The following is a 20,102-nucleotide window of genomic DNA, read 5'->3' as shown; positions in this document are numbered from 1 at the left end:
AAGATCAACAGAGTATTAGAAAAAGAATAAGAAGATCATGAAAGATCTTACATTATTGATCTCATTTCTTCCTTTAGTTACAACCTTTACAGCAAAACTCCTGGAAAAACATCTATTCTACTTGGATCTGATTTCTCTACTCCAATCTCCCTCAAATCTTCCCTGACCCACCTTTTGCCTGCACCAAATCCACTCTACCAAAACTGACCTTGGGGGCCACACATTTCAAGCCTTATATGACTTGACTTACCATTGGACAAAGTGACCACTCCCTCCTTTTTGAAGTTTTTGGCTTAGCTTCTAGGGCACACTCTTCAGGATGCCCCTCTGCCTGCTCCTTCTCAGGGGTTTGTGCCAATCCCCCCTCATCTATCAGTTACCTTCATGTTGGAGTGCTCAGAGCTCACTTGCCTCTTTGTCTACATTCACCCTGATGAACATGATGTCAGTCTCATTGCCCAAGTTGCCTTCTGAATGTTGATGACTCTCACATTTATAATCTTAGGCTCACCTCTTCTAAGACTCCCAGTTCCAGCTACCTATTCAGCACTCTTAATGGATATCTAATAGGATATCTAAAGCATCCAAACTGACTTCTATCTTCTCCCAAACTCCCCCTGATATTACTCTGCAAGCTTGTTTCTCATATATTCCTCCTAATTTCAGATTCAGGCCAAAATCTCATCTTAAACTCCTCCCTCTCACAGTCTACATTCAAGCCATCCAGCAAATCATAGCGGTTCTATCTTAAAAATGTTTTCAGGACTTCACCATATCTCACCAGTTCCACTGCTGCGTAATGTTTCACTTAGATTATTGCAACTATCTCCTGACAATGGCATGTCTGCTTCACTCTTGCCTTCCTATAGTCTGTTCTCAATACGGCTGCCAGAGCGATTGTGTTAAAAGGTAAGTCAGATCACATTACTCCTCTGCTGAAAACCCTCTGTTGGCTCTCCAAGGTACTTAGAGCAAAATCCAAAGTTCTTATATTGGCCTGCAAGAGCCAACGTGATCTGGCAACCTCATTTCTTACTATTCTTTTTCCTCCCTCTAATCATACTGGTCTTGCTGCATGTTCATGGTTTCTGCACTTGCTATCTCCTCTGCCTGGAACACCTTTTCCCCAGTCACCACCCCCTTGCTTCCATCAAATGAGCTTCTCAGAGAGACGTTCCTCCTCTATTATATCTGAAACAGCAACCACCTCCACATTCCTTATCTTACTTTCCTGTTTAATTTTTCTCCAAAGTACCTATGAACACGTGGCATAATACATATTTTGCTTATTTAGACACAGAATGAAAGTTCCAAGAATGAAGGGAATGTTTTTTTTCTCTCTGCTAAATACTCCGTCACCTAGGATTTTAAGTACCCAATTATTTGTTGCATGATTGTGCCGCTTCCCTTCTCTCTCCCCTCCCCTCCTTTCCTCTCTTCTCTTCTTTTTCATTCCTTTCCCTTAGCTTGTTTTCTCTACCTACATTTATTCTTTTGATGATCTCCCCAGTGACATGGCTTTGGTTACTACAAGAAGTATAATCCAAAACTTGTTTAATAATTATTGCAATATAAAATATATTTAGAGGCATCTGTCCCCAATGAGAAAATGAGGTAGGCAACATAGAAATAAAATGTTGTTTTATAACATTTACGTCCATTTCCATATAGACATATTTCTACTACCAACAACTTCACTCACTCTCTCATGATTTTTCCTTAAATTATTAGAATAACTTCTTAGTTGTTATTTGTAACTTATTTGTGAATATCTCCAATCTTTTCTTCACATAGTTGCCAACGTAATCATATCACACATATTTAAATATATTTCAATTACTTCCTACAAGTGAGGAGGATGATAAAAATGAGGTGTAGAATCAAGTATTTTGAAACTGGAATGAGCCATGTTTTTTCCCCTCAAAGTCAAATATATGTTTCCAATATGAGTTAACCATATCAAGGAGACACTCTGAAGAATGCCTGCATTATACATGTATATAATATTTCCACTGCGTGAAAAATACTGCTTAGTTGAATTAAAGGCCTGTATTGCCAATACAACTTTTAAACATTTCATTCTTTTAAATAAAGTAGAAATAAAATTGAAATCCATCTTGAGGATCATGATGCATTTCTATAAATCTGTGGACTGTTGCTTGCCATTAGGTCTGAGTTTTGGTTTGGTCAGCATTTTCTTTGCTAAGAAGGTCATCCATGAAACCCATTTTAGATTGATTGGTTTCTTTGTTAAGTTACACGCTATTTTAGTGGTGCAGAACATGGATAAGTTTTCTTTCAGGAAACACAAAAGTAGAAGTGTTTTCCAAATCTTTCTATACTTGAGTGACATTCTTCACTGGCCCAAACTTCTTTGGCTAATTGATTCTCTAAACAAGACCTCAGCCAACCTTCAGAGCAGCTGTTTCTGGAATAACGGAGACTGGCAAGTGAGGGAATAACTGTGGCTTTAACAGGCATGCATTTGCTTTCCACCACATTCTAAATTGCCTTCTCTGAAAGGGTTGCTTTTGATGACCAAATGCATCTTGTTTTCTCTCGGTTAAAAAAAAAGAAAGAAAGAAAGAAAATACAGTCCTATTTTTTAGACCATGATAACATAAAGCAGTCACTGGAAAAATTGGCAAGAGTGACTAGAGTTCCTAATAGGCTGGCCACTGTGACTTGGGATATTTTTCTGAGAAACCCAGTAATGCCTGTTTCATTTTGGAATAGATTCCTTTCCCCCAGTGGCACTCCAGAAGCCTAGCTGTCTGTTTCAATTATAAATCCCCAGTCTTCTCATCACAGACTCAGGGCTATAACTGACTTCTGGCAATTTATGATCAGACCTAAAGCATTTAGCTAGTGAATTGTACCATTTGTTGAGCATGTAAAAATTTCTGACACTCAGAGCCAAAATTAAAATGTCATTTAGTAAATGAGTGTGTTAAAAGCCAGGGAATCTTATAAGAGAGATAACCAGTGTCTTACTTAAAACCCCATAATTTTAGAGCTGGAAGGGAACTTAGTGATCACTTACTCTAACCCTTGATTTTACATATGAGGAAACTGAGGCCAAGGAAGATTAAGTACCTGGCTCAAAGTCACAACTGGCTTAAACAGATCAGTAGCCTAGTTCCCTCCAAGAGCCTGTTTCGTGTCCCATGATTCTCTTTTCACTCAAATGGGCTTTTGTGAAAGAGCAAAATCGGAAGACAGACAAAGATCTTAGGTGTTTATTTTCCATTATTGACAGTTCTCTTTTCCCCAGTGGGGTAGGCCAGGGTGGGCACAGGTGGAGGATGATTGTGCAAGCTGAGAAGCTCCTGAGATAATATTGCTTAACTTCTATGTATTTAGGACTGTTACTGTTGTAGGCTGAGTGAAACAGGAGGGGGATGAAATTATCTTTCCTGGAAACAACTACAATAGATAAGAACTTTTTGGAATCTGTTTAATAGTAGAAAGCATGAGGGCATTTTGGACAGCTGTTTTTAGTCAGTGTGTTTGGATAATTTGGTTCACTGTAAAGAGGTCCTGGGTGTATCATGGTATCCTGGATTTTCAGTTAGTTTGGGTTGTAGGACAACTTCTATCAAATAAAGCACAAATTTGAAAACAAACTTAGAAGACCCTTTGGAAAGACCATGGAGACTGAAATTTTGGAATTAAGAGCCATTTATCACTGGAGTTTTGCTGAAAAAATTGATAGGAAATGAGGAGAAGACTATTTTTGTAGTTTTATACCTTCAGGATTGTTAGAGGCAGAATCAGTCTATTAAAATGATGTTCCCTATACTGCTGCAGTATGCTATGGAGAGTCTTGGGATTCCTAGAAATGTATTAGGGTTTGAGTTTTCTTACAGTTGACAGTGAGGTTGGCTCTACACTAGGACTGTAGGTTGTCTTTCCAATAGACATTTTTCCCCCTAACTAATCCTGAACATTCACATTTGATGGTGCTATATCCACGTCTCAATTATTAGGATATCAGAGAACATCTGTTGCATTGTAGATACTTACATGTTTTTCAAGAAAATGTAAAAGGATTATGAATTTGGATTTAATTCAGAGAGGGACAGAGAGTGAGTGAAAGGTTTTAGTATTGGATGTGGCCATGTTCAGGGTTAGACAACCTCTTCCAGCCGCCTGGGTCCTATCACCCAGAAGTTTGTGGGGGTCATTTGTCCCTACATTTCCTCCTATCCAGTTTGGAACAGAAAGAACAGATAACCCATCGAGCTACAACATAATGGCCAATGATTTTCTGCGGTAGCATGAGACTAGCATTTTGATGCATGTAAATTAAAGAATATCAAAAAAGGGAAAATTGTTAAGGTTCTCCAAATATCCAATTTCTAATAATTCATCTACTAGGTTAATAGATTCAGTTTTTCTCAGCAAGCATTTGTTGATGCTAGTTGTGAAATATTTGGCTTCCATAGAGATAGAAGATCCCAGATATTCCTTGTGAGAAAGTCCATTAAAATTAGCATGTCCATTAGCATGTCCAATTTAGCATGTCCATTAAATTTCATTTTAACCATAATATTTATTTGAAACAAGACAAGAGAATCTTACTTCTTGGTACTTTAACAAACTATATGTAAAATAGTAAATTGATTTCCCTTTTACTACATCTAGCAGTTCTTCTTGTTTTTTTTTGAATTTCTAATGTTTATTTATTTTTGAGAGAGAGACACAGAGTGTGAGCAAGGGAGGGGCAGAGAGAGAAGGAGACACAGAATCGGAAGCATAGCAGTTCTTCTGATTGACTAATTATATTAATATGATTATTTGGAAATAACCTGGATGCAGTATGCTAGTTTTAGTGACTTTAAAGGATTTCATATACCTACATGTAAGTGTAGGAGACAATGATCATGATTGATGTCACATAATGTAAGTGAATTCAGCATTTGAAGTTGATTTGCTGGAACATCTGATCTCACTGGAAGGAAGTGCTGATAAAGGCAGAAAGGTTTTCAAGGGAGAGAGGTATCAAGTTCAGTAACACCTCATTAAGTGCAAGTGCTTTGTCTGCAGGGAAGAGAAATTACTGATATTTTCATATCTTGCAACATTTTTCTTTGTAATTTAGCAGCACAAAGCCTTGTTTCTATAGTAAAATTCTCTGGAAAACTATCTTTTTTTTCCTGGGCCATGGTCTTTGACCTTCTTATAGTGGGACTCATTTTAAAAGTTCAAAATTGGTAAGAGGTTACATTGAAAATTGTATCCATTATTTTTCTAGAAATAAACCAAGTTATAAAACTTCAGACAGAAGGGGTACAGAGAATACCAAATGGGATAGATGAGAAACAAAACAAAACAAAACAAACCTATATACTATAGTGAACTTTTATACCAGAAAATACAAAGAAAATTTCTAAAAGTTTCCAGAGAAACACAGAAGGTTACTTACTAAGTAATAAGAATCAATATCTGACTTCTCAGTAGGAATACTGGAAACAGGTAAACGATTGAACACTATCTTGAGGGAAACCTTTTAAATATTAGACTTCTACAGCCAAATAAAATATTGTTTAAATATTAAGATGAAATAAACATATCCTCAGATATATAAGGTATCAGTGGTTCACCTCATAGGGACACTTTTTAAAAATAACTCTTAGAGAATGTACTCTAAAATGAAGAAAAATGAATCTGGAAGTGATGAGATATGGAAGGTAAGGCCAAGTTCATTGTTATAAAAAAGCAATTAAAAGTGAATAGCCATAATGTTCTAAAAATAAAATTCTAGAGAGCATCAATGATACCAGGGAAGTGAGTATAGTATAAAGGATAGATCACAGGGAGGTGTCAGCTTGTAGAAATTTTAGTCTTGTTCAGAGTGAAGACACAGATATTTATAAACTGTAGCAGAACTAGAGGGTATAAAAGTTCATGAGTTTTATGTAATGGCAGCCCACCACCAGAAGAATAAAAATAAGAAGTATAACTATTAAAGTAGCAGAAGAAAATTTTATTTAGCCAATAGAAAATAATAAAATAGAAAAAATAAAGTATAATTATTGTAAAATAAAATATAAACTAAGATGACACGGTTAAGATCTGATATAACAGTGATTACAATAAGTATACATGGGTTAAAATCACTGCAAAAATGAAAGAAGCAATAGCTGAGGGAAGAAATCAATATAATTAAAAACAGCAAAAACAATAACAGAAAAGGTATGAAAAGGAAAAATGAATCTTTAAAAAGATTGATCAAATATGTTGTGAAAGCCCGTCAAGAGAAATGGAGATAAGTTTTAAATTTTAACGGTGGAAAATAACTAGTAGAAACATAAATAAAAATTGAGAAATAGTGTTCAGAAAAACTAGATGTTAATAATTCAACAAGCCTAGATAAGATATGTGAAATATATGATTTTGTTATGATTTCCAAGGTGAAAGTTTTCTTTGGCATGTCTAATAAATGCAAAATTTCTCTAAATTGAAAAAATGCATTAAAAGCATTAAATGCATTAAAAAGCTTAAATTATGATTTAAAAGTTTGCATTGGTTGGACATGCCAAAGAAATCTTTCACTTTGATTCAAGACCATGGTAATTTGCCAAGCCTGTTTTGGGGAGCCTTATAGTCGTATCACTAATCTCTTAGGGTTTATAGGAGAAGACAGATGGCTTTAGTATGTTATAACAGTTCCCAGTAAAATATTGTCTCCAGAGGATACTAACCCATGCTAGTAAATGAATCAAGAAGTGAATTATATAATTATGGAACAAAAGCCCCATTGTCCATGAGGGCCAAGGACTCACCATTAGACAGGTGATGCTGACTCAGAGTAATCCAATAAGATATGGCCATCTCATGCTTGGGGGGCTCTAGATGTTTTATTTATCATTAATTGTACAGTAGAAGATGACTAGGCACTTGGAGCTTGAAAAGTGTTTACTGATTTTCTGTGGAACCCCATGAACCATGCTCCCCTGGATCCATCTTAGCTTTTGGTTATGCTGTTTATTCCATTGTTTCAAGCCCTTTAACCCTATACTCAGAAAGAGTTCAGAATGACTTTCTGCTGCTATCAGTAACTTGGATCAACTAGTAAGAAATTTAGTTTCTCTGTGAAGGCAGAAGAATGGATAATTTTCAGACTGCATACTTTATACTCCAGAGACCTGAGGGGAATGTCTTACCAGTAAAGTGGTAACATTTCTGTAAAAGACTGTATAGGTATAATACTTAAAATAATTGAGACCTGTAGGCAGAATTCCTAAGGGAGGAAAAAGGTATTTGTTCTGTTCAAAAGCATATGTGAGAATATCTATCTTTGGCTTAATCGGGTGTTTGCCAGGGTTGTGCCATTATTTTACATTTAGATAATGTAGCCAATCAAATAAATTTCTGGCACACTTATAAAGCTAACCACCAAATCAAAACAAAATAGGACCATTTGTATTTGAATACTCAGAAGTAGCTAGAGATGACAAAATAAGCTCTAATGATAACTGGCCTTGTTAGCTGACTGGTACTGGTTTCAAAATAGCATGTTATTCCCAAGAAGGAGATTCTTTTGATTCTGATCTGGTTGTCTTCTGGGTTGATTCTAGTCTGGATTCAGCATTTCTAGAGAGCAGTTATGAATATCATGCTTATTTGGCTTCATGTTTGAGTGCATGCTCATTAGACAAAAACTGAATGATAAATCAGGTCAGTGTTTGAGTGGTCAGTTATGTCTAACTCATAACTATGTTTGTTGAATCCTGATTTATGGGCAAGGACTGAAGTAGAGTCCATTTCATGTTATATGCAGAACTTCATCTTCCATAACATATGCCTTGGAATTTGAAACCTAAAGGATTTGATAATTTTCTTCGAAAACCTGCTACCTTATGTAGTGCTCCTCTACTTCATATTTTACTATCATGGGACATCTGGGAAGAGTCACTTTGTTTTAGATTAATGGGCTTGGCTGTTAGATTGATGGAAATATGGAGTACTTTTCTGTTAGATGAAGACATTTGTTTCTCACCTCCCATGCAGGGAATGAATATTGTCTTTTTATAGTTCAGGAAAGCAATTAGATAACAATTTTTTTTTAAAGGAGGGTTGGTGTGTGTGTGGGGAGATATCTAGAAACTATTAAGGCTTAAAAAGCTCCATCCAAAACAGCAATAGCTTACACATACAGTGTTTTAAAGTTTACAAGGATTCCCATATATTATCTCATTCATTTGTTCATTTGCTCACTCCAACCATATAGACAACACTGGGCTGCCTTTTAGTCTTTCAAACAATTCTGTGACCTGGGTGCTATCCAAATTTGAAAGATACAGTGTATGTTACTCTATGAATCTCATGCATTGTTTTGTGATAGGGTTGATCATATTGATATTTCTGTTTATATGTTCTTTCAGGGCTTCTATGAATTATGGTGCTCATGAGGCCAAAAGCTTTAAACCATGTAATACCTTTCAAGGGCAACTGCACATTCTCCAGCTACCCACTATGTACAAGGTAATCAATGTTTCATTGGATTTAGCAGATGTAAAGGTTGGCCCCAAAATGTGCAGCAGACAACTGTGAATGCCATGTACACTAGTACTTCCATGAGGAAATAAAAGAGATAACTAGAAAAGGTCACTTTAACATATTTACGTCCTAATAGACTTTCCTCTGTGCTCTATTTAAAATTAAATGTCTATGCTGGACACTTCAATATAACCTCTAGTTGTAAGCAAATATCATTGAATTGTTACTTAGCTTTCTATCACAGCAAAAGTCTCACTCACTCGTAATTGCTAGTTTATTTTACCATTTCTTCCTCTAAACTGAGATCCTTAGAGCCTTTGTGTTTTTCCATGTACTCCTTTCCATCATTAAGCAAAGAACTTGACACCTAATAAACATTCAGTGTAAGGTTTTTCGTTTTTTTTTCCTGATGAGTGGCTAAATCATAGATTCATAAATCTAAATTTCCAAATATTATTTCTGCCTGTGGGCAATGCCATTAAGAAGTCATTTTTTAGGGACACTTGGGTAGCTCAGTTGGTTAAGTTTCGAACTTCAGCTCAGATCATGATCTCACAGTTCATGAGTTGAAGACCTATGTCAGGCTCTGTGCTGGAGCCCGCTTCGGATTCTGTGTCTCCCTCTCTCTCTGCCCCTGCCACATTTGCTTGCTCTCTCTCTCTCTCAAAAATAAATAAACATTAAAAAAATTACAAAAAAGAGATCATTATCTAATAAGGTGCCTTTTGATACATACACTGAGAAAAACAAATTCTATTCACATAATTGAACTTTAGTGGAAACTATGGATCAACTCCTTTCAGTATTTACATTGTATTGAAATAAGACAAATTCTACTTTGACCAATAAATTATTTATTACAAAAATTTAGTAAAGAATATTCAACTCCAAACAAAAGAAAGCTATACTAAGTGCGTCATTTGACTTCCAGGCAGGTGCTTGCCATCTCCATCTCCTTTTTTTTTTTTTTTTTCATGAGAACATTTAAGATCTAGTCTCTTAGCTAATTTTAATTATATAACTATATTTCAAATTTAAAATATATGACATAATTATACAGCATAATATATAATTATACCTCTATTCTTATGTAACTTTTGGAAATGTATCCTAATGACCAAATCTGGACAGCCTATCACATTTCATCTTGAAAGTTTGCTACAAAAAAAACATTTTTTGGTTTGACTGACAGGAATAAGAACAAAATGGCCAGATAAAGACTTCTTTAAGAGTACCATTCTTCCTCACTCCCCCAAAAGCTCAATGTCATAGATGCATAAGCATAAGATTATCTCACCTTGATAGAATACAACGGAAGAATCATGGTCAACTTTCATAAGATCGAGCCAAGAAAAGGTCTAAAGTGATGTACAAATAGTACAAATAATAACATTATACAAATGTACAAATAATATTCTCTCTTCTATTCAGTCAGATCAGTGCAACTGCAGGGGCAAGAAAGGGTATTTTCTACTACTAAATGCAATATGCTTCTATAAAAATGTTTCAAATCTGATATTACTTATAAACTTTTTTTGATGCCTGGGTTGAGGTTGAAGACTTGTAATATAAAGAGTGGGTCAGTTGTGAATCTTGTCAACATTGTGCTGGTGACAGACTTTGTTACATGTAAAAAGAAAAATCAGCTTCAGAACATTTCAAATGTGTTGGCTGAACAGATATAAACAAAAAAAGATTGGCATCCTTGTAACTATATTTTATGTATTCAAAAGCCCCTTTCCATTCATGGGGAAAAAAACCCAGAGTTCATTATGTATTTATGAAAAACAAAATTACCTATTCATAAAAATCAAAAGCAATATGTTTTGCTTATATCAACGGGTAAAATTAATACAACTTTTCCTATAATAGCTCATTTGCTCTGACATGATTTTGAATATCAGAACAAAATGTCAAGAAGAGTTATAAATTAGAATAAGAGATAAAATTCTTCAAGTAAATTGTTTTCTCTATAGAGTCATAGGAATCAATTATTTATTATTCATGGAAATGTTAGCACTTCTAATTTGTACAAGGGCTTTCATTTTTACTTATTGATTCACCTACAGGGCATGCCCCTACTGTAAACATCAAGGTACATTATTATTGTTGCTGGCACTACCTATTAATAACTTGATATTGGAGCTGTGCTTCCAGTGCCATGTTTAATCTGCTTTTGATTAAACCAAGCATTCAATTATTCTTGGATAATATTCCCTTGAATCATACTTTTAAATATTAAGAGCAACAACCTGACTCTTCTTTCTCTCATATACTGTTATATTTGTCCCTGTCTTGTAAAAACGACTGGAGATGTAATGAAACTTCATGGAGGCCTGTCTTCCAGACATCAGTGCTCCCTTGCTAGAACAGGTAGGGATGGGAAATGCAACTTCCTACCAATGAGACAGCACTTGGTAGGATTATTCAATTTCTGAACTTGCTTCTGCTACCAAGGCTGTTAATTAGCACCAACTATGACAGCTTGTGGCATGATTGGACTCTTGTTCAACACAAATAATCATTAGCTGCTAATGATTTTAAATCACTGTGAACAAGACAGAGTCTGCCCTTCTGACCTAAATGTTCCAGGGGATGCTTAGAAGTTACAAGGTCTCCTGTAATGGATGAGGCTGGGTGTCTGGATTGAGAGCTGGGATTTTTTCTTGCCACAGGAATAATGTCTTTCAACAAATAAGACATTGGGGTCTCAATTTACTTAATTTAAAAAATAAATATTTTATCTGATATAGTATATTTTGTGTATAGAATTGGTGCCATACAAAAAAGCCACATAGAGGAAACGCATGAAGTACTTCTGTTGGATTTTGTGTGCACCTTTGCAAGTTGTTGGAAATGTCACTTTTGTTTTTCTTTCCACAGTGATTAGCGTAGTTAGTTTTTTTCCCATTATCTCTAGATAACTAGTCACTTAAGACTGGCTCAGCTGAAAGTGGAATGAATCAACGGAAAATGAAAAATGGCTCCTCCAAAGCATTGTGGAAAAAATTTTTAACATAATGAGTTAGTGATGTAGTTCTTTATATATTTTACACGTATTTAATATTTTGTATAACAGTTACTGAATTTATACATACAACTATAGCTAGAGACAGACCTATGAACTTAAAACACATCAGAATGAAATAGAACAGAGATCTGATTTATCAAGACAAAAGTTCCTAATGTAAGGAATAAAAAAATAAGAATGTAAGAAATATAAAAATATAATAAGATATTTGAGGCCTCTCAAGGGCATTGCTAAATAAACTTATTATAGCATTACCAGATGCTTTAACTATTAAACAAACTGTTAGAGTATATGAATCAGCATAGGCCAGGAGTAAGAGTCTTAGGTTCCATTTTTATTGTATTTGTCACTCCCTCATTGCATAATAGCATCCCGAACAGTTGCTGCCCAGAACCTCTCAAAGGTGGGTGATTATTGCATTCTATCAATGGTTATACCAGAGACACAGGGTTATCACTGCACCTATTAGCAGCCAATAATGAATGATATATACAAACAGTAAATAATACACACATATTTTCCAAAATGGAATTCTATTTTCAGGCAAGCATAATTGCTACTTTCCTTTGCAAGATTCCCTATAAATTTGTACTTACTGAGAAATTAGTCAAATATGGGATTGGTTTAACAATTATTAGTCTCAACTAGAAGATAACATGGGACAAATAAAAACAGAATGACTTGGAGATTTGTCTGGCTTCTTTGGGGACTGATAGCTTAGGAAAAGTTAGAGATGGGAAATAGGAATTCTTAGGTTTTTCAGAATTGGATTCAATGATTTTGATATATTTTTTTTTAACGTTTATTTATTTTTGAGACAGAGAGAGACAGAGCATGAACGGGGGAGGGGCAGAGAGAGAGGGAGACAGAATCGGAAGCAGGCTCCAGTCTCTGAGCCATCAGCCCAGAGCCCGACGCGGGGCTCGAACTCACAGACCGCGAGATCGTGACCCGGCTGAAGTTGGACGCTTAACCGACTGAGCCACCCAGGCGCCCTGATTTTGATATTTTTAATGCTGGTGAGGTTTAGGATTTTGGTAACATTGCATGTTATCAGTTTCAAGTGTTTTATTCTAATTGGCTCAAATGAGCTGTAACTTTTCTTTACTGAGTAAATTCTGCTTATGACCAGAAGATGCTTAATGTAGTAGTAAAAACTTGTATTTATGGGATGTCTGCCATGTCCCAAGAATTTGGCTAGGTGCTTTCACATATATTATCTTACTTTCACAAAAACACAGTCCAAATTGATGGAGAAATTAAAAGCCAAGTGTCTATGTGTCTCAACTTTTGTGAAGCATGGCACTGGTTTTGGCTTAATTGTCACTGTTTATCTTTAGTCTTTCCAGCCTCTTTTCCACTTCCTTTCCTAAATCCTTGCCCCATGAATACCTGCTCAAAAGAAAGTATTGGAAATTTGCATGTTATGAATATTTAAATAATATCAAAAACAAAAATTCAAGAAGTTTTAATTCTAATATAAAAATTAGAGCAGTAGCTTATCTTAGCATAAAGCCCTAGGTACTCCCTAATGCACGCAAATCTGGAATTTTCTGAGATACTTAGACAGAATCACTGGCACTGACAAAAACTGAAGTTAGTACTGGACGTGGGGGAAAAAAACCCCAAATATCCTTGGTTACGGGTAAAATGTTGGAATCATGATCCCAGAAATGTTCTATAGAGTACTTCATTATTGTTACAAGCCCCAGGACCAAACAATATAAAAGTAAAAGTCTAAATTAGCGGCAAAGCAAAAAGCAAAAACACTGTATTTTTGCTTCTTTCATGAAGAAACCCTAAATATGTGTGTTCTTGTGTGTGTGTATGTGTCCCCATGTCTGTATTCCCATGCCTGTGAGCTTATATCTGTGCATTGGTGCACATGTGCATGAGTTAGAAAGGAAAAGTACAAATAATGTAGGAGACCATGATAGTTGTCTCTGAGTGATAATACCCCAACAAAACAGAAATTTTATTAAGCTTTAACCCATCTGTGGATAGATAAATCCACATCAGGTTAGATTCATACAAGAAAAACCAAACAAAGGACTCAAATGAAGTTATAGGTGTGAAAGGGAAGGAAAATGAAAAAAAAAATCAACCCGAAATTGTCAGTTTCAAGCCAGGGAAATGTGATCAGAGCCATAAAAAAGTCTAAGATGTAACAAAGCCACAAGGCTAATGTGATAACTGGATGCTTGATAAATCTAGCTGGAACTTGTTTCTATCTGTGAATTGAGGATAATCTTTGAAGAGAAACATGCGCCTCTTGACTGCTTAGATTCTTCTTCTAGGATCGGCACTATAATCCAGGTCAATTAAAGGAAATTGGCAGAGGTTCCCTGGTGAAAACAAAAGCAGGTTTTCATGCAACATGTGCTGTAGGTTAAGTAATGGACTCTTGGCTTCTTGGGACAGGATGTACTACTGGATATGTGCTAGGATCATTACAGAGAGAGCTTCAAGCATCCACCAGGGTTACAGGCAACAGTTATTAAATCCATTTCCTACTCAGGTTCTCGGAGGTTCATCACCGGCCTCCTTCCTGAAGTGACCTGATTCTTCTGCCCTGAATGTATGGTGTGACTTGCAAAGCTTCTCTCAGCATAACAGTACACTCTTTTCATTATTGTCTTTTTCTCTGGGGCTGGGCATTTTTCCCAGCTGGCTCTTATTTGGCTCTTGAGAAATCAAATCCTGTCCTGGCTTTGTGTATATCACCCTACTGCTTTAGTGTTTTATTATTATTATTTAATATTTATGGATGTGACATCATAATCATCGCGTGCCCATTGCCAATTTCCTTAACCTAATTTTGACAGTCTCTACCCACAGGGCTACAGATGCTCTGTGAAAAAAAGGTGCAACTTTCAGAGAGCGCTTCAGTAAGATATCATTAGTGAGTTGCTAATTAGCATGTTTTCTCTGCATCATTTTGGATGGTCTCAGCCTTGTTTTCAGTTTTTTTGAAGCATGCATTATTTTTGCCTCTCTTAAAACATACCATTAAATTTCACTTCATGTAACTACATCTGGAAAGAAAATATCAATCATTTCTCAGTAATTAAATGTGGCTACTTCATTGCTGATTTACTATCTGGTAAAATCTCAGAATTTCCTTGAGCATTATTTTAGAATCTAGCCCGTGAGAAGTGTTATCAGAGATATTCAGTTTTGTGGTAAATCTAATAAGATCTCATGATAATTTTGGTGATACCTTATTAAAACTCCCTGTAGTATATAATTAAGCCCCACCATCCTGCATTTAACTGAGGGGAGGAAATTCTGAACTGTAACGTCAACAGCTGCAACCACTTTATGAAAATGTTAAGACAGTTAGCAAAGCCAAAACAGTTACAGATTACTATTATGTAAATTATAAATTTACATACACCCCCACATACACACATATACACAGACATACACACATCTGCAGCAGAGTTTATTTTAAAATGGAGATATGGGTAGGTGAAATTTATATCTACCTTACCATCAAGTCTTACGTGTAAATCAACACCTTTTCCCGTCCCATGTCCTCTGTTATACAGGTCCATGGAAAGCCATCCCACACCCACCCAGGAGTCTCACCTCACACTGGCTTTTTCCTCCAGCTACCGTTTTCTTTCACATTGAAGTCTTCCCAGTCCTCACTACAACTTCTACAATGGCCTTTCCCTAAGTTTGAGGTCACAAGGGTATAAAACCCGCTACAGGGTGTTAGGGGTAGCAGTAACCCCATCTCCCCTTAAGTTCAAACCACTAGGCATGGAACCAGCTTGTGAAAGCTAATTTGCTCTCTATCCTTGAACAAGAAATATGTGTTCCACAACAGCTATTATTGTGTCCTATCTAGGATTCACTGGGTCTCCAGTGGATACCAATGAATTGTGTATAGAGTTTTTCATCTCTCTATATATCATATATAGATGTATGTGTATACACACACACACACACACACACACACACACACACATATATATATATATATATACATATACATCTCAGAGATATATCCATATCTCTGGATATCATTTTTAACTTAAATTTTTATGAAGGTAAATTATAAATACAATTGTAAGAGATAATATAGAGAGATCTCTTGTATACTTTGCCTAGCTTCCCCCAGGGCTAACGTTTTGTAAAATTACAGTCTAATATCACAGTCAGGATTTTAATATTGATACAATCCACTCAATCTCATTCAGATTTCCTCAGTTTTATTTGCACTTTTGTGTGTGTGTGTGTATGTGTGTGTTCTATACAATTTTATCACCTGTGTATGTTTGTGTAGCTACCAGCACAGTCAAGATATTGATTCTTGCTGCCTTTTATTACCATGCCCACCTCCCACCTTCCTCCTTATGTCCCATCCATTACTCCTGGCAACCATTAATATATCTTCAACTTTTAAATTCTATTATTTCCAAAATCTTATATAAATGAAATAGGACCCTTTGGAACTGTTTTTTTCTTTTTTCCACTCAGTATAATTCCCTGGAGATTCATCTCAATATATCATATATCATGAATTCATTCTTTTTTCTTTCTGAGTAGATTCCATGATATGTTATGTTCAAAAGTTAGTTTAGTAATTCATTGATTGAAGAACATCTGGGCTGACTCTAGTTTTGGCTATTAACAAATAGAGCTGCTATGACCACTTATATACAGGACTTTCATAAACATAAGTTTACATTTTCTCTTAGGAAGTAATGCATTGAGTTGAGAGCTGAAGGATGGAATAAAAACCCAGTAGTTCATCCCAGTATGTTCAGTTTTTATAGAAACTACCAAACTGTTGTCCAGAGTGGCCATACCATTTTTAAATTCCCATCAGCCATGTATGAGTGATACCATTTCTCCAGGTTCTCTGTATCTTTGCCATCACTTAGCTTTGTCAGTTTTTTATTTTAGATATTTTCATAGGTGTATGGTGAAATCTTGTGACATTAACTTGCATTTCCCTAGTGGCTAATGATAGCAAACAATTTTACTTTTGCGTATTTGCCATCTGTAAACATTTCCAAGAAAATGTCTGTTCATGTCTTTTGCCCATTTTCTGGATTTTTTTTTTACTGTTGCGTTCTGAGACTATTTTATATATTCTACACATAGTCCTTTGTCAGCTAGGTTATCTGTAAGTATTTTCTCCCAGTGTGTAGCTTGTTATTTCATCCTCTTCACATGCACTTTCTCAAAGCAACAGTGTTTAATTTCTGGATGTCACTTAACAATGTCATGAGTGAGACCAGAAGGAAGAAATTGGTGTTTATTATTTAACTGCCATCATCAAGATATGGGTTAAAATGCAAGGTCTACAGAAACCATAGTCCCACATCTAGTTCAGTATACAGATAATAACAGCTGGTGGCAAAATAAGGTATGTGATGGTATGTTGCAATAAATGGTTATCTATAAATTCATATATTCATTCAATGAATAATTATTGAGTGACACTTATGTGTTAGGCCCTATACTGGTGGTGCAATGGTGATTTAAATCACAAGAATGTATAATTAAAACTGAGATAAGAACTCTGATGTAATGGAATATTGTACAATAAGAACATTTAACAGAGGAACAGGAAATAATGCCTGAGTTGAGAGCTGAAGGATGCATAAGGGAGGAGGAAGAAGATATGAGTGAGGGTGGCAGATGGGGAGATGTGCTGTGCTCAAAGGGAGTGCAGAGACCCTGCAGTGGGAGGGAGCATGAGTAGCTGGGAAACAAAAGGAAGGGCGGCTGTAGGGTGTGTAGGTGACAGGACAGTGATGCAAGAATGAGATGGAATTTGGTCTTTATTCTGAGAGCTATTCCAAGACTTGGTAAGTTTTACAAGGGAGAAGTGAATGAGTGATCAAACTTACATTCTAGAAAACATACTCTACCTTCTGTATGGAATGAGGAATGGAAGCAGTAGGGAAAGGCTGTGGGCTCACAGGCTTCTGTGGTTGTGCAGGTGAATATTGGTGGTGGTTTGAACTGAGATGCTTATGATATGTTCTTGATAAGGTTTTCAAAGGATTAATAGCCAACCTCAGACAATGAAATTAAAGACAGAATTTGGGCTGCATTTTGTAGAATTGGGTGTTCATAGAATTGGGTGGATCCCCTTTTAGACACATACATAGTAGAAAGACTACTACAGGGGTTGTTTCTTCTCTGGGAAGGGATAAGGACAACTATTTACCTGCCTTTAGGGTTGAATTTAGAAGCCTCAGTGCTTTGTCTTGCCACTAAGAGCTGAGGTGATATTCTATTCCAATCAGTTTTATGAAGTTTCCCTCCTCCCTCCTACCTAAACCCCTAGATCTAGGACCCAAAACCCAAATGGCCTGGGTAGCTCTTCTAAGACCTAGGTCATAAGAAAGGAAGTATGTTAAAAAAATACAAGAAAAGACAAAAGTTTAGAAAATCCAGGGAGTAAGAGTAAAAGAAAGGAGTGAGCGAAATATAAATAGAGTTTGTGACAAATAGGAATGAAGAGAAAAAGTTGCATCTGTCAGGGAGTGCCATTCATTATCAGTTGGCGTTTCCTCACCAACAGAAGCCCCCAGGTGGGCATAGCTCCCTTTCTCTAGCCATGATTGATGGTAGGGATGCCATTTTTGTGGATGAAGAGCATAGCAACCCAAAGAAAAAAATTGGAGCCATCTATGGGGTAGTCTTGGGAGCTGAAAAGGGTCTATGACAAAAAGCAGAAATTATGTCACAGAAGCCATTGGAAGGATGGGGCAGGAGTGGATGAAAGAATACCTTTAACATGAACCAAGGATGAAATTTTACTCTAAATTCACAGAGTCATATTTCCAAGTACACTTGAAACATTTGGTGTCTGTGCTTGTTTATAGTTGGGATATCATAATTTCCTTTGTATGTATGTTTTAATAAAGAACTTGAAGAGAAAAGAAACACCTCTAAAGCCTTTTTTGATGACAAATAGATTTTATGAAACATTCTTTAATAATCTAAGTATAAAGGATCTAATAGCACATAGATCAAATCTCTCAAAATATCAAGGGAAATAAAAAGAAAAACAAATATGTAATAAAAAGAAATACATCGTTCTTCCAAATATTTCAAAATTTCTCTCAATATGCAGAAAGTCCCCAGCCCCAGTTACGGTTACCTGTCTCAAGGTTACAAGGAATGAAAGGACTTCTCCATGATCTGAGAGACAAATAAAATCTAATTTACTGTGGATATACATTAATAAATATGTATCCAAGAGGTCATTTCAGCTCTAGTGGCTTGGGCTGCTAAGTGCAGTCACTTTGCTCACAGAGAAACTATCTAGTGTAGTCAGCAAGTTCAGTAGGACTCATTTTTGATATTGTTGCCATTTAGAAAACTGACCTTTTTTTTTTTCCTTTTGGTCACCATTTTCACATTCTAATTCTAGCATACGAAAAAGATTGGCAGTGCTTTGGGGCAGTAGGGGCAGCTGGCATTGAGATAAAAAAATGCTGAAATGCTCAGGTTGGCATTTAAGGAGTAATTGCAATTGTGAATGGCTCTCTCAGGCAGTGTCAATGCAGATTGGCTTCTATGAATATGACCACTTGTTTTATGCTTGGAAAATTCAGTATAATGTCTTTTTTTAAATCTCAGATAACCACATTTTGCATGATTCCTTTTTATATTCTATGAGGAAGATTCTTTTGGAAATTGTGTCCTAAAAGGTATCCACAGACTGGTGTTGACCAAGTGGTTATACACATTAGCTATTCCCTCTGCAAACTGTTATAGGACCAGATTATCTCACTTGTCCTATTAAATGAAAGAAAGAGAAAAATACCTGAAAACAGGAAAATCACAGAAAGAAAAGTATAAACCAATTGTATTTTTCTCCTTCATCTCACCCATCTCCTTAAGATAGTATTAGATTTGTAAATGAATGCTTTGTGCACAATACTGTTTTACCTTGAAATTTCTAATTTTATAAACAGTCATCTAATTTTGGGGAATTTTCTGATAGCACAGTTTCCTGTTTCTTGGTTGCTCCCCAATTTTCTAAAATGTAATCATAGTTTGTTGTCCAAAGACAGGTGAAAAGTTGCCCAAGGAAGAATTTATCAATCTGGGAAACTCCCAAGATAAAGGACACTGAGAGTTGATGCTATCATATAGTTGGAAATCACTATTAAGAGCTTGAGGAAAATGATGGTTCACATTAAGTGAAGTGGAATGCTAAACACCGTGTGACAGACAGTGAAGAAGGGATCAAAAGGCTCACAAAGTAGATGTACTACCATGTAAGCCTGGAAAACTCGCCTGATGACTACATTGTAAAGGACATCCCAGACTTTAAAAATGGGAGGAGGCTGACTGCCTGGTTCAGTTGGTGAAGTGTGTGACTCTTGATCTTGGGGTTGTGAGTTGGAGCCCTGCATTGGGTGTAGAGATTACTTAAAAAGAAAATCGTTAAATAAAAAGAAATAAAAGAAATCCCAGGGGACACTCCTTTATTAAAGCAGCTTTGGCAAGGGGCATGAACACAATAGAAAAGCTTCATGGTGGCTGTGCTTCACAGACCATAGTTGATGGTAGGAGTTGCCTTAAT

Source organism: Panthera pardus, unplaced genomic scaffold (genome assembly GCF_024362965.1).
Source record: "Panthera pardus isolate Hobbes unplaced genomic scaffold, ASM2436296v1 HiC_scaffold_13, whole genome shotgun sequence".
Lineage (NCBI taxonomy): Eukaryota > Metazoa > Chordata > Mammalia > Carnivora > Felidae > Panthera > Panthera pardus.
The sequence above is the reverse complement of the archived record's forward strand: the minus strand, read 5'-3'. Positions refer to the sequence as shown.